Source organism: Xyrauchen texanus, chromosome 1 (assembly GCF_025860055.1).
Source record: "Xyrauchen texanus isolate HMW12.3.18 chromosome 1, RBS_HiC_50CHRs, whole genome shotgun sequence".
In the NCBI taxonomy this organism is placed as follows: Eukaryota; Metazoa; Chordata; class Actinopteri; order Cypriniformes; family Catostomidae; genus Xyrauchen; species Xyrauchen texanus.
The window spans coordinates 23,362,145-23,377,884 of NC_068276.1; positions in this window are offsets into that span (position 1 = coordinate 23,362,145).

The following is a 15,740-nucleotide window of genomic DNA, read 5'->3' on the forward strand; positions in this document are numbered from 1 at the left end:
AAAAGTATTTAAAAGTGTTTCTATGTCATTGTATTAGTAAATACATTTTTTATTGTTTTTTGTTTCTATCAAAAATAATAGCAGAATTTCCTCTTCTTCTTTTTTCCAGTGGAAATTAAACAAACAGTCAATTTTGAAATGGATGTGAAAAATACATCATCAGGCAACTATAAAAATTCTTTTGAAGAGTTTGAATATTAATTGATTGATTAATTGATTTCAATCTTAGGGGGCTCAGCCATAATCATAGTCAGCTTACCTTGCAGAAATATAGTGATATATATTTGCCCAACATGTGAATTCTGTGGGATATCTCTTCTGTTCATTAAAACATTATTAAATTCTGCATGTTTGATATTGCTGAAGATCTTTTTTTTTTTTTATAATTCTGGTAACCCATATGAAATGAGTCAAGTGTTACCACATAAGTATGAAGGAATTTCTAATGATCTGGACCATTATTCTAAAGTGAGGGACATGGTAATGCATTATTAATTAATGAGATCTTACTGTTTCCTTCCTTGGGAGTTAAAGGATCTCTGGACCATTATTGTAAAGTGAAAACACATTATAAAACATTAATAGTAACTGAGGTGTTACTTGCCAGTTAGTAATGAAGACTCAAGTGTTTGTTCTTACATTTTATTTATTTAATCAAACAGATCAAACAAACACAGACATTCAAAATATATTTTTCTGGCATTGAATTGTGAATCATTGAATTATGAATCATTGAAATAATTGAACATAATTGCATAGTCACATGCTCACCAGCCGCACATGGAAGGGGTGCGGTGGTAGGTCCTGCCCGAAGGGGAGGAGCTCTACAAACAAGGCGACTGAAGGCAAAGAGAGCTCTGCCTAAGGGAAATGCGGGTCTACCAATAGGGAAACCGTACTGCAGAAAATACATTACGGGGGTTACCGCACATAACCAGCACCTGTGGAGCACCTACCCCAGTACAGGGTATGCTAGCACACGTAATGGGTCCATGGGGCTAGGGAGGAAGGACAACCAGGGTCCACGGACTTGTGAACTCACATGGGAAAAGAAAGCACACATCTTTGCCTCACAGAGGGGAAAGGCGCTGTACACAAGTGGTATACCCGGCCAGCTGTCCTGTAAACTTACCTGTTCGTACCTGACAACACACGGGAAAAAAATGGCTCAACCCGGAGATCATAAAAACTTGCGAAGGCATTGGGTGTTGCCCAGCCTGCTGCCCTGCAGATGTCTGCAAGAGAGGATGCCACACTCCGTAGAGTGTGCTCTTAATCCCAAAGGGGCGGGCACTTCGCCCTGGGTCTGGTATGCCGACGTGATGGCATCCATGGGAAGCCTCTGTTTGGAGACAGCGTTCCCTTTCTGCTGTTCGCCAAAGCAGATAAAGAGCTGCTCAGAGTATCTAGAGCTCTGCATGCGATCAAAATAGATGTGCAAAGCACTGTGCAGGTGCGGACACAGCAATGACACCAATGCGGACACAGCAACGACAAGGCCGGGTATGCTTCCTTCCGGAGCAGCTTCGCTTGCATGCTCACAACCTGATCCCTAAAAGGGTCATGGGAACATTGGGCACATAGCCCGTTCGGGGTCTCAAGACCACGTGAGAACAATCCGGACCGAACTCCAGGCAGGTGTCACTGCCAGAGGACGCCTGCAGGTCCCCAACCCTCTTGATGGATTTTGGGAGCGCAGTCAGGAGGGCAGCCTTCACTGAGACCACCTTTAGTTCAACTGACTCTAAGGGCTAAAATGGGGCTCTCTGTAGGCCAAGGAGGACTACAGAGAGATTCTATGAGGGAAAGAGGCATAGCCTATGAGGATTCAGCCCCCTAGCTCCGTTCAGGAACCTGATAATCAGGTCGTGCTTCCCCAAAATACTTACTGTCTACTGCATCGTGGTGTGCCGCTGTAGCGGTGGACATCCTCCCCTCCAGCCTCTCCTGCAGGAAGGAATGCACTAACCCGCCTGTGCATCTCTGGGAGTCTTCGCCTCGGGAAGAACACCAACTTGTGAACAAACGCTATATGGTTGCCTCATAAAGGAGCCCTGGCCTGAGTGACTGTGTCTACCACTGCCAGTGGTAGGCCATTTAGATCTTCATGTCCCATCCAGGGGCCAGCCATGGAGATTCCAGTGGTCACAAGGACTATCATGAGGAGTGTGAGATCCGAGGGCCAAGTCTGAGTGGGCCAGTACGGTGCCAAGAGGGTGACCTGTTCCTCGTCCTCCCTGACCTTGCACAAATTCTGTGCAAGCCGGCTCACTGGGGGAATGCACATTTGCGCAGCCCCTGGGGTCAGCTCTGTGCCAACACATCTGTGCCGCGGGGAGCCCCCATCAGAGAATACAAGATCGTTGCAGTGGGAGGATTCCGGGGAAGCAAACAGGTCTACCTGTGCTTCACCGACTTGACTTCGAATCTCTCCCCTGAGCATCACCTGCCACGGCAGTGCTTCTGCTGTACGGTATTTATTTTAAATAATACTGGGCGCGAAGCCTGGTCGGGGTCTCAGGATGACGTGAGAGTAAGACGGACCGAACACTAGGCACAGTTTGCTAACAGAGAACGCCTGCAGGTCCCCTATCCTCTTGATGGAGGTGAGCGCCGTCAGGAGGGCGGTCTTCAGAGAGAACGCCTTTAGCTCTGCTGACTCAAGGGGCTCGAAGGGAGCTCCCTAAAGGCCCGAAGGACCACGGAGAGGTCCCACGAGGGGACGAGGCGTGGCCTGGGGGGGTTTAACCTCCTCACGCCTCTCAGGAACCTGATGATCAAATCTGTAGCTGAAAAGAGAAGTGCTACAGAGTCCCCTGAACATGGCAATTTTCTATTTGTCGCTACAGAATGAATACATGCCCATGAATGAACCTTTGGGATCACAAAAATTCAAGAATGCCAAGTACCTCAAAAACATATGAATATACATAAAAAGGAATAATAGTGTTTAATGTGTTGCCATGGCAACACTAGTTAAGATAGTTTTAAATCTGTACTGTCTTGACAGTATTATAAAAAGTTCAGAATAAAATAAGAGTGCTATTCCAAAGACTGTAAAAAGTTCCACACTTCCTGCTGCCAGTTGGTGGCACTATGATCATGCCCCACATTAGTCATATCCATGTGATCAGCCCCAATACCAAACATAAATCTAAATTTTGATCTAAATCGCACAATGCACGCTGAAGATATGAGCACTTCCTCTTTTTCATTTTTTGCCATTAATTTATCGCCTCGCCATGGCAACAAGGTTTGAAATATCAAAAAACTGTTTTCAATTTAGCATCTTCAATGTCTTGGCATGACATTGCCCATGTTTGGTGCCTGTCACATAAATCCCCTAGGAGGAGTATTTCAAATTCCAGAGCATGTGTTTTTCAAACAATGCAACATGGCAGACTTACTGTTGGGCACAGCCTATGACTATAAGGGTGAAAGTTGTCCAGGCTGATGAAATCTATATGTGTACAAAGTTTGGTGACTGTAGGTGAAAAGGCATGTGCTTTAGAGCCTCCCAAAAATCTAATTTTCAGGGGGCCAGCAGAGAGCTCCCTTGACCCCCCATATATATATATATATATATATATATATATATATATATATATATATATATATATATATATATATATATATTAGTGCTGTCAATCAATTAAAAAATGTAATCGAGTTAATCACAGTCATGGGCTGTGATTAATCACGATTAATCGCAAATTAAAATACTAGGCTTTACTTGTAAACGTGCAGTGTTGAAATAAATAAATGCATGACAATCTAGTTTAACCCTCTGGGGTCTGAGGGTATTTTGGGCCCTGGAGAAGTTTTGACATGCCTTGACATTTGTGCTTTTTTCAGTTGCTTAAAAACATATTAATGGCTAAAGTCTGATAACACTGTATTCAGCACAAACTGGGCTACAATAATATGTGAGCAACATGTGTGTACAGGTTTGTATTTTTGAGAAAATAACATTTTAAGTCACTGAAATAAGGCCACATAACACATATTACATATAATATAACACATTTGTCCACAAGACTTTTGAGAACTGGATCTTGTAGCCTAGATATTTTGCTACAAAATTATGTGAAAACCATCCTGATCACTCATTCATACAAAATAATATAGTAATTTAACTTTTGTAAGACACTTTTAGTGTTGACAGATAATATGCGAGGAGGCGTGAACTATCATGAATATGGAGGTCATTTACACCCGAGAGACAAAGACCCTCCCCTGGGCCTATCAATGAGGGATAGAGAATGAATGTGAGGAGACTTAATGATCAAAATCAAGTTTTAAGTTAAAAGAAGAAATCTGACTATACATTTTCTTTACATAAAGACTTTACTTAATTTTAGACCTTCACTACCATTTAAAAGAAGTCTCTTCTGCTCACCAAGACTGGATTTATTTGATCCAAAATACAGAAACAACATTGATATTCTGAACTCTTTTTACAATTTAAAAGAACCGTTTTCTATTTAAATATATTGTAAAAGGCAATTTGTGATCAAATCTGAATTTTATATAATAAATAGATAAAATATAGTCTAAACATTAATATGATTTTTCTATCATATTACATACCATATTTATATCATACAGCATACAATTTAAATACCTGCTTTAGCCTAAACAGCATTTAAATGTAACTAAAACTTGCTTATTAGGAGTCATATTTCAAATGTCTATAATCTGAATCCTGTCTGGCAAGTCTGGAAACAGTCCCACTAGTAAAATATGCACATGTTTATATAAAATAGCATGTCAGCTAATGAAAACTAATTGACTTACTCGTCCGAAATTGTATCCTCGGCTGGATCAAGTCTCTCTTCAAAATACAAATGTTCATCAGTCTCGCTCTTCTGAGAAGGAAAATGTTAACTCTTCCTTAATATCCAGGAGATTCCTTGAATGTGTATTGTTACAAACACGCAGAAAAGTTGAGTTGTGTTGTGTTTACATCAAACCTCTGAACACTGTTGGGGGCGTGTACATTTGCGTTGATTGTCTCAGTACATTAGCATATGAATGGCTCGCTCTGCAGGTGGGTGGGGTTACATTACACATAATGAGATGGTAAAAACTGTACATCGCTTTGTTTCAAACAGATTGCATTGCAGGAGAATATTTGTTTTAAATTTGAATTGTTTTATTTAAAAGTAGACATTTTAATCTTTCTTTAGACCTATGTTTCATGTTTGTGTGATAAGTATTCGCGGAGTTTCAGTTCATTTTTGTGACGTGTTTCTGAAATATGCTCGTGGAGACAGAGACTGCTGAAAGCTCACCCTTTTTATTTTCTTTATTTTACAAAAGCACAAGATTTTGTTGTTATTGTGAGTGTACACAAATAAAAGTAGACCCTTTATAGTCTCTAATGATGTCTTACACTTATCTGTATACCCAAAAATGACGGAGTATTTTAAATAGTTTCTTCTGTAATGACGAAAATATCCAGCAGGATGCGCCGGCACGTCCGTCGACCCAAGAGGGTTAAAAAGAGGAAGAAATAATTTTGATTTTAGCCCTTACAGTTGCAGAGATCAGAGCCAAAGCATAAAAGTGTTTATTATAGCGCCACCTAGGGTCAGATGGGTGTGCGTTTGTGCACCTGAGTAGTGAGGGGGATTTGGGATCATCCTGCCAAGTTTGGTGTCTCCATGACTTACGGCCTCTGATGCCCAGACTCTTAAAATAAGCAAATCACTACATTTCCTATTGGGTTCCAGCAGCTTTGCTGCTTGGCCCCTTAAAGAAGAAAATCAGTACAATTACAATATGGTTCCAGCAGCTTCGCTGCTTGGCTCCCTAAAAATCTGTACAATTATATTAGGGTTCCAGCAACTTAGCTGCTTGACCCCATTAAAATAAGAAAATCTTATCAGATACAATAGGGTTCCATCATCAATATTCATTATAGTTCACACCTCATCGCATATGACCTTTCTAACACTAAAAGTGTCTTACAAAAGTTCAATTACTATATTGTTTTGTATGGATGAGTGATCAGGATGGTTTTCACATAATTTTGTAGCAACAACTCTGGGCTACAAGATCCAGTTATCATATATGTGTTATATGGCCTTATTTCAATGACTTAAATTTTTAGTTTTTTTCAAAAACCATGCATAAACATTATTTTCTCAAAAATACAAACATGTACACACATGTTGCTCACATATTATTATTGTAGCCCAGTTTGTGCTGAATACAGTGTTATCAGACTTTAGCCATTAATGTGTTATTAAGCAACTGAAAAAAGCACAAATGCCAAGGCATGTCAAAACTTCTCCAGGGCCCAAAACACCCTCAGACCGCAGAGGGTTAATTTCCTTCTATGATTTTGAAGTTTATGAAAAAAGAACTTTTTTTAACTTGTTCTAAACAGTTTGTCAGATCAGCATGCAATTGGTATGCATTATCTACAGACAAAAATGAATGAAAAGAATTTCGATATGTCAAATCTTTCCGAAGATATTAACGATACAATTCCTTCGGTTTAACGGAATTTGAGAAATTGATTCAATATCTTCTCAATACAAGCTCCAAATATAACCAAACTCGGTACACATAGGGGCATTCACACCGGGCATGTTTGCTGCGGTCCTATTATGAGTGCGATTGTTCCCGGTGTCCCCTGCAGCGTTGGTCTGGTTTCACACTCGATTCTATCGAACCCCGGTCCGTTTGCCTTCATCTTACGTCATCACAAACTCACATGGTGAACACAATGCGACTCGTCATACTTTTAGTTTTTTGGTGCCATTATGCACAACAGAGTGAACGACAACTGCGTATATGTGATCTTCATGGCGTAACTCAACAGATGTCCAGGGGAAGGTGGTTTGCTGCTGCTCGCAAACAGCATTTTTTGAGGAGACCATTGATTGCAAGGAATTAATTTGCATCTTTGTTTAAACTGCATGCTTCCGCTCGTGTCCAAGGTGAAGTTATCACCACTGTCATCTCCTATTATACCATATATTTATAACTTATAATAGTATTTAATATAGTATTTATAAGATAGATAGATAGATAGACAGACAGACAGTATTTATAGTGTTGATTGTACTTGTGTATCATTACTTTTTTGGGACTTTCATAAATGTGTGGATCCTCGTGTGTTGTCAAAACTAATGATGTCGTCATCGGCTAAAATGCATGCGCAGGTTACTTTACTTCTTGAACGAGTGCACACCCAAGTCAGAGTGGCTTTCACATTCACACGAATCTCGCTACTGTTCCATTGCAACCAAACTCAGACCACCTCCTACAGGTAGTCTCGGGTTCTGTACCAAGGTGCGCACCCCAGTCCGCATGAGAGATTTTACATTACCAATTTTTCATGCGAACTGTGCTCTGTTTCGAACTAAACTGCCAGTTTGAAAGCCTGCATGGTCAACAGGACATTTAGAAGATGTTAGCAGAGTTTCGTACAATTCTACCACTAGGGGGCGCTAAAAAAGTTATAATTTTACATCCATTCGAGCAACAAAGTTCAAATTAAATATGCCTATTCTTTGGTTCAGATGCAAACATATTCTTAAATAAATCTACAAAAATGGCTGCCAATGGCCAATCAAATTTCAACACCTTATAACTCGTATTGGGAATTGCCGAGGCATAAGGAAATTCCTAGACACAAGCAGCGTATCAACTCAAAGCCACATATAAAATTTTGTGACAATCGGCCACATGGTGGCGGTATAATTAACTAGTTTGTGTTTTTTTCTCATAACTCCGGAACCATATAGGCTACAATACAAATTTGTAGCTTCTCTGTATCCACATGCCCCACAATGACATTGTCACTGTAATTTCCATTCCTGCAAGGAAACTTTTTTATCACAAAATATTTTGAAAAACCAACTTTTTCGAACTTGTCCAAGGCTGTTTTTCCAATTTGCACAATTGGTATACATCATCTAAGAAACCTTCAGACAAAACATTATCAACATAATTTTTATATTTCAAATCGTTCTGAAGATATAATCAAATATGTTTTGGGCTGTGGCCCATAATAACAGAATTGGCCTTGTATCTTGTGAGCACAATTGTCAAACTTAGCAAAACTTAAAATAAATAAATAAAATAAACAGGAACATTCTGATCTCACTTGCAAAATGATTATTCATCATCAGCACACCTGTCTTTCATTTTATCTCCAAATCCACAATATTCTCAGCGAGTCCACTATATTTTGCATGGTGGGAGGAATATCAGGATGACTAGCGGAAGTGAGATTGGTTGGCATTTTGTGTGTAGCCGGTCACTGGTTGCTTGTGTGTCTTGTGGTTAGATTCTTGCATTTTAAAAGTTGTAAGGTGTCTTATAAATTTTCTGGACCATGTGTGCAGTTAATGGTTATCCTATTTATCAAGCAAAACTAAAGTTTAGTCTAAAACAATGTTATGATCAGATACACTCTTAAAGCGGTCCAGTCCCAGATGCTGCTTTTTCCATTGGCTGTCTACAGAACGATTGACTTAGAAACATCTGTTTGCAAAAAGCTTGGAATAATTTGTTTGTGTGCTTTTTTCACTTTATTGGCAAGAAGTCAACTGCGGGTATTACTTATATTATCCATCGTTACGGTCTGGCTACGATAGATGACCAGACACGGAGCACACTGAATTTCTGTGTCATATAAATCTAAATATATATGAATTTATATATTTATGTATCTAAAAGAGCCACTTACTTGTTCAGGTCTTTTTAAAGATGTAGTTCCGTAAGTGTGCCTTGTGCGAGAGGCACATCACGCCGTCAGATCAGCATGAAAGCTGTGTTTACTGTCTGGGTCGCACACAGACTGTCCTTACTGTGAAGGCATGAGTCTTTGTTATACCAGCACACAGACTCACTGCTTCAGCATCTTAACAGCTTGGGCCTCAATGTGAACTGGTTGAAGAGCATGCCAGCCAACAAATCTCCTTTTTGGGAGTCCACCTTGTCTCCTCAAGCAGACGCGCGCACCTCACGAGTGAGCGCATTCAAGCCATTCTACTGTATCTCAGTTCAAACTGGAATGAACACTTCCACTAAAGCTGTTTCAGAAAGCATTGGGATTTATGGCAGTGGCATTCGATTAGGTTTCTTACACATGAAACCTCTGCAGTGCTGGCTGAAGCGTTGTGTGCCACAACATGCTTGCCGCCAAGGGTGCATGCACATCACTATATTCTGCCGTTATATAGCTGGTTAAGCATGGATAGCTCTTGCATTGCACCAGTGAGGTGTTGCGCTGGGGCAAGTTGTCAGGTGGAAAGTGGTGACCACAGAGGCTTTCAACACAGGTTGTGTGGCAGTGTCCAATGGACGCCCGACTTCGGCACCTGGACAGGTGTGAAGAAAGCGTGGCACATCAACTGCCTAGAGCTATTAGCTGTATTTCTTTGGACTCTGTTGAACTGTGCATGCTCTCCATTAAGACAGCACTACTGCTGGCTCTGGCCTCAGTAAAATTGGTAGGTGACCTGCATGCACTGTTGACAATTCATGTCTGGAGTTTAGCCCCAGTCTTTCAAGACCCACTGTCAAGCTCAGGAAAGGCTAAGATCCTAACCACGCCCTTCAATGCGGAGGTGCTTTTTCCTTCAGGCCTTCTTCCCTCCTCCAGTTAATTAAGATGAGGAATAATCATTGCATTTGTTATGTCCTGTGTGGGCACGGCATGCATATGTTGAGCGTACTTGCCAGTTCAGACTGTCTGATTAGCTCTTTATATGCTATGCACAAAGGATGCACAAAATTAATGTCCATCTCCAAGCAAAGGCTTTCTCAGTGTATTGTTGATGCAATTGCCCTGGCTTATGAGTCGCAGGGTAAGACTTGCCCAATTTATGTTAAAGCACACTCAACTAGATGCATGGCCTCCTCATGGGCATGGACAAATGGTGTGTCCTTACAATACATTTGTTTTGCAGCAGGATGGTCCTCTCAAAACACATCATCAAGGTTTTACAACCTAGACATATTGTCTCTTTCTTCACAAGTCCTCTCTGTTTAGAGCACTTGCTATTCATTGGCCAAATATACTTATGCCCCTCCCTTTAAGTGCAGGCTCCCCAGCATGCCGGCTGTTATCATTTACCATAAAGTTACAAGCTCTTTCATTTTAAATGAACTCCCTTCCCAACTGGGTTCATAAGGAGTTAATTCATACTATATGACTAATAGTTCATAAATTGTTATGAGTGCTCCTCTTCTGGCCAAAACGAGGCCATCCCACGAGACTGCAGCATCATGTTCCTCTCTGGGAAGTTATGTTGTGTAGTGCATCGTGATGCATTCTGTTGCCCATATGCGTTGCTACGCAATGTTGAGTGTACTGAGTCATGAGGGAATGCCTTGTTATGTATGTAACCTCGGTCCCCTGAGACAAAGGTTCCATTGCGAATGCTAGCCGCACTACAAGACTTAGAGTTCTTGAGGAACGAGCGATGCGCTCCTTGTTCTCAGTCAAAAATTCTGAGGAAATGGTATTTGTGCACCTGTTTTTATAGCGGACAGTTTCGCAACAAACAGGTGGGGCTCAAACACCATAGCCAATATTAGAATATTGCCATTATTGTAGAGATGTTTCAACTAGGTTGTATAAGAAGGCATTCCCATATGCGTTGCTATGCAAAGTCTCGTTCCCTTCTTCTCGCAACCAAGACATTTTCAACTGTTTTCATGCTGTGATGCTAAATGGAGAAATTCTACAGGTGAAGACAATAATTATTAGATGAGAAAGGTACAGTAGTGATGCTTTACTACATTTGACATACTACAATTCACTAATTGTATTATGATTTCCTCTTTCCTGCATTTTTCCTGCCTGCAATACCCTTTCTTTTGAGTGTCTTTAAAGAATGTACATGTCTTCTCTTAAGGGGAAAGGTGATTTGGAAAACAGTGTGGACATTAATTCAGTATCAATTAACTTTATTTGTACAGGGCTAATACATACTGTTTTATAGTTGCTTTACAGAGAACATTGAACTTTTGTGTACAATGTTTATAGTGTATGTCCAAATAAACGCTTATTCGCATGTAGTTCTTTTTGTACAGAACAGTTTATTGTGTGGCTGCAAATACATTGAATTTATTGTTCTTGTGTAGGAAATAACAATCTATCAACGGCATCAGTTGTTCAGTCAACAATAAAACATTTCAATATACATTAGGTTATCATTTAGAAATGGATATTATATATGTAAACTAACACAGTCATCTCCCACAAAATAATAATATTTCATCCGGAAAAACAGCAGCATGACAGTCTCATTGCCTGAGTCCTTTAATACAAGAGCATCCTGCTGTCTGGACCTCCCCTGTTATTCTAACTCGTCTTAGGCTGTTTGCCATATTATCACAAATCAAAAAGTTATTAAAAGAATTGCTCCAAAGATATAAGCAAATACATTTTGTGGTATGGCCCATTATGACTAATTAGCTTGTATCTTTTGAGCACATTTTTCAAACTTAACAAATTTGTTTACATTATTGAAAAGAGAACACTCTGAGGTAACATACCAAGTTTCATTCATTTCTGATGATAGGGGCTGTTATAACTAATTATAATTTTTACAACTGTGCTCAAAGCAGTTGAATTGTCATACCAAAATAGCTGTGTCCACAGCATCCACAGGATTTTTTCTGTTAAATTTGATTATTTTGATAATCATCATCAGGACAGTCTGTTGACACATTTTCTTTTGTCAGCAACACATACAAATTACAGATGTAGGATGGTGTACCAATTTTGTCCACCAGAAATCCATCTACAAATTACCCGTTTCAAAATGCAGTCTTTCTACATAAGTGCATGCAAAAGTTTTGGATTGTAAAAGTCTCCTAGCTTCTTGTTCATTTGTTTAGAAAATGTCTGTTTCTTTATCTGGTGCTGTTGTGGGTGAGTAATATTCATCACTGTTTTAAATGCATTTTAGAGATTGTAAATGTTTAACTTAATTGATTTTACATCAGACATTTTTCCATGGCAATAAGTATGTAATACTTGTAATGCTTATAGACTCGACTGATTTCTCAGTTATTTATCATCAAAGGTGTTTATTCATCTTCACAATTTTATCATCTATTATCTGCAAACAAAAAGCTTAGTTAGTGCTTCAGTATTACAAGCACACCTGTAGGTCTCTGTACAGAGCACGTGCCTGTAATCCAAGCGGGAGACTCGCTGGTATTAATATGACTGCATTTTGCACTTAAATAATGTAATGTGTATAAGTGTTAGCCTGCATGCAGGGTTGGGAGGGTTACTTTTAGAAAGTATTCCACTACAGATTACAGATCTGTACAGATTACATGCTGTAAAATGTAATTTGTAACATATTCCATAGTAGTAACGTAATCAAATACTTTGGATTACTTCTTCAGTACTGGCAAAATTTTCCATTGTTTTGACTATAAATAAGTAAATAAAGTAAGAAAATGGATTACACTTATTTTGATTTAAGGATTTTTTATATTATTTAAAGACAAATTATGTTAAAGGCTACAATGATTAGCATTTCTTGTAAAAATACTCTAACCTCATAAAAAAAAATTTGACAAGGCATGTCATTGTGTATTTATTAGATATATGTAGTGGAATACAGTTACAAATATTTTGTATTTTAAATACATAATCCCGTTACATGCATTCTGTAACTCCCCAACCCTGCCTGCATGTGATGGCACTTGACCACATGTAATTTGCTGACATGAATAAAATGTGCTATAAATTTTCCTTTGTTGATACATTCAACCGTAATTACACAAACATTTACTCAGCAGTTACTGTATAAGCAGCATGGACTGGAATAATGTGTCAAACGGTCCACACCACAGAACAACTAGTTGCTTATTTGCCAAAGTTCATGGAATGAAATATATTCTGAAGTTATCTTTGAGGTCAACGAAATTAGGCTGCAATTTATTTTGTGCTGTCTATGCGATGTTTCCAAGATGGCAAGCGCTCTCTTGCATGCTGGTGTTCAGAGCCCCTCTCCCAGATGTACGTGCATCTAAACATTACATATGCAGAACACTGGCTGTGTCTCATTTGGAAGGATGCGTCCTCCAGAGGTCGCATTTCTCGGCCACATACTTCATCGAGGCTGTCTGGCTTCATAAATTGAATAGTAGGACAATACAAACTTCTTTCGTTTGAATGCAAACTTCTTTCATGGGAATTCGGAGGATGCATGAGGTGTATCCTTCGTGGGCACTTACAACTCACAATTCTTTGCTTCGAGTGAAATGTCTAAAAACAATAACAGCAATTTGCCCATAAATATGATGTTCAAACGCAAGGAATGTTAATTCTCAAGTTGAAGTACATCAGTATATGGGTGCAGAGTAATCAAAAATCAAATATTAGACACCTGTAAAATCTTTTTTTAATCTTTACATCATTATAACTCTCCTAAAATGTACCTCATACATTCCCTTCTAAAGGGACTTTGTTACCTTCTCACTTGAAGCGCTCACGCTTGTTAAAAAGGGGCGTGTTTTCAGAGCAACAATGTTATGTTCCGTTTCCATTTGTCCTACGACGGTCGTCTCGTTTAAAAGAGACTTGTTTAAAGGAGGACACTTGGTATACTGCAGTCTTCAAAGGATGCGTCCTACCTAGCATGCAGCCTTCGAAACGAGACAAAGCTGTCACACACTACTGCCGCACTTTCCGTTTCAAATAAAAGCCTCAGATGAAGGTGAAGTAAAGAAATAAGAAAATATATAATTTGAATATAATACAAATCTAATCCTCAATTCAATATTGATAATTCAGTATTAATATAGAATAATAAACTTGACTGGGTCTCACAGTAATACATAATACATAATTATCAATACTGAATATCACCTATAGGCTGAAAATGTTTGAGATTTTTGAAGACATTATGCTCAAACCTAGTTTACTGTTTTGTTCAAGTAATATGACATCATCAATTCTTAACAGTATAATTGCTTTGCTGGATTGTCATATTAATTTTGGACTACTATTTATTATGCTGATGTTCTCACAGAAACAATACACAAATCAAACATGCACAGTCTTTACTTCACAATATACTTTTGGAATATATTCTGGAGTAGCTGCCATGCTTTCTAAAAGGAGAATTTGGCAAATTGGTTTACAAGTGTAACGAGGACTCAGGTAAGTTGGGATCCATCTGCGGTTCTTTATTGAAAAAAGCAGAACACAAGTCGAATCCAATCTCCGATGACTGAAGGAGGAGGCGCCTTCACCGGTGTTCGTGACAACAAGCAGTCCTTTTATTAAAAGAAAAACAACAACAACAAATAAACAAAACTTCAGTGTAATACATTATAGAATTACAGTCTCTTCAACTGAACGTTACATTAGCACTTTACTGACACTAATTTCAAAGCAATTTACACAGTGAACAGGGGACACTCCTCAACCACCACCTTGATGATGCAACAGCAGTCATAGTGCACACACCAGCTATTTGTGGAGAAGAGAGAGTAGAGTTATGAAGCCAATGAATCGATGGGTATTATTAGGAAGCCATGACTGATAAGAGCCAATGGGGGTAATTTGGCCAGGGCACCAAGGTTCAGGGTTACACCCCTACTCTTTTCAAGAAGTGTCCTGGGTTTTGTAATGATTTTGGGACCTCAGTTTAATGTCTCATCCAAAGGACAGTGCCTTTTTTACAGTATATTGTCCCCATACTGGGGCATTAGGACCCACACAGACCACAGGGGGAGCACCTCCTGCTGGCCTCCCTAATACCTCTTCCAGCAGCAACCTTAGTTTTCCCCAGGAGATCTCCCATCCCGGTAATGATAGGCTCAACCCTGCTTAGCTTCAGTGGGCAACCAGTCATGAGCCACAGGGTGATATGGCTACTGAATGAAGCCATATAAAGGTCTTAGATCATATGTAATATTCACAGCTTGTGCTTTGGGGAGTTTGTTATCTACTTATTTTTGAAAGATGCTTTTTTCAATATTTTGTCTGAATAATGATCAAACACTTTAAACAACAGTATATTCCAAAACCCATACAGCTCTGAAAAACATTAAGATACCACTCCAAATGCTCAGCTCCTCTGGATTTACTATTTATAGGTAAGTGTTTGAGTAAAATTAACATATCCTTTTATTCTATAAACTACTGACAACATTTCTCCAAAATTCCAAATAAAAAAATTAGAGCATTTATTTGCAGAAAATTACAACTTGTCAAAATAAAAACAAAAGATGCCATGTTCTCAGACCACGAATAATGCAAAGAAAGCAAGTTCATATTTATTTATAAACAACATAATATTAATGCTTTAACTTAGGTAGAGTTCAGAGATCAATATATGGTGAAATAACCATGATTTGCAATCACAGCTTTCATCTTACTTTGCACGCTTTCCACCAGTCTTTCACATTGCTGTTGGGTGATTTTACGCCACTCCTGGCTCAAACATTCAAACAGGAATTCAACAGACACTGGAATGGAATGGCTGCCATACATCTAGAGATGCTTATTTAAGAAACATTTGGAGTGGTCTCTTAAATTTTGCCAGAGATTTTGCCTGTATATTGTACTGTGAAAAAGGTCCATGCCTGCTTGGCCCCAATGATTGCAGCTTGTGGCTATATGGGGGTTCTGGCTCATCTGACTTAAATTAATATATCTTTTCTAACTGATCGTAATTACGGTACTCCCATAGCAGACTTCTGAACAGGCAGGATTTCCTATTGACTCCCATTCAAAAATG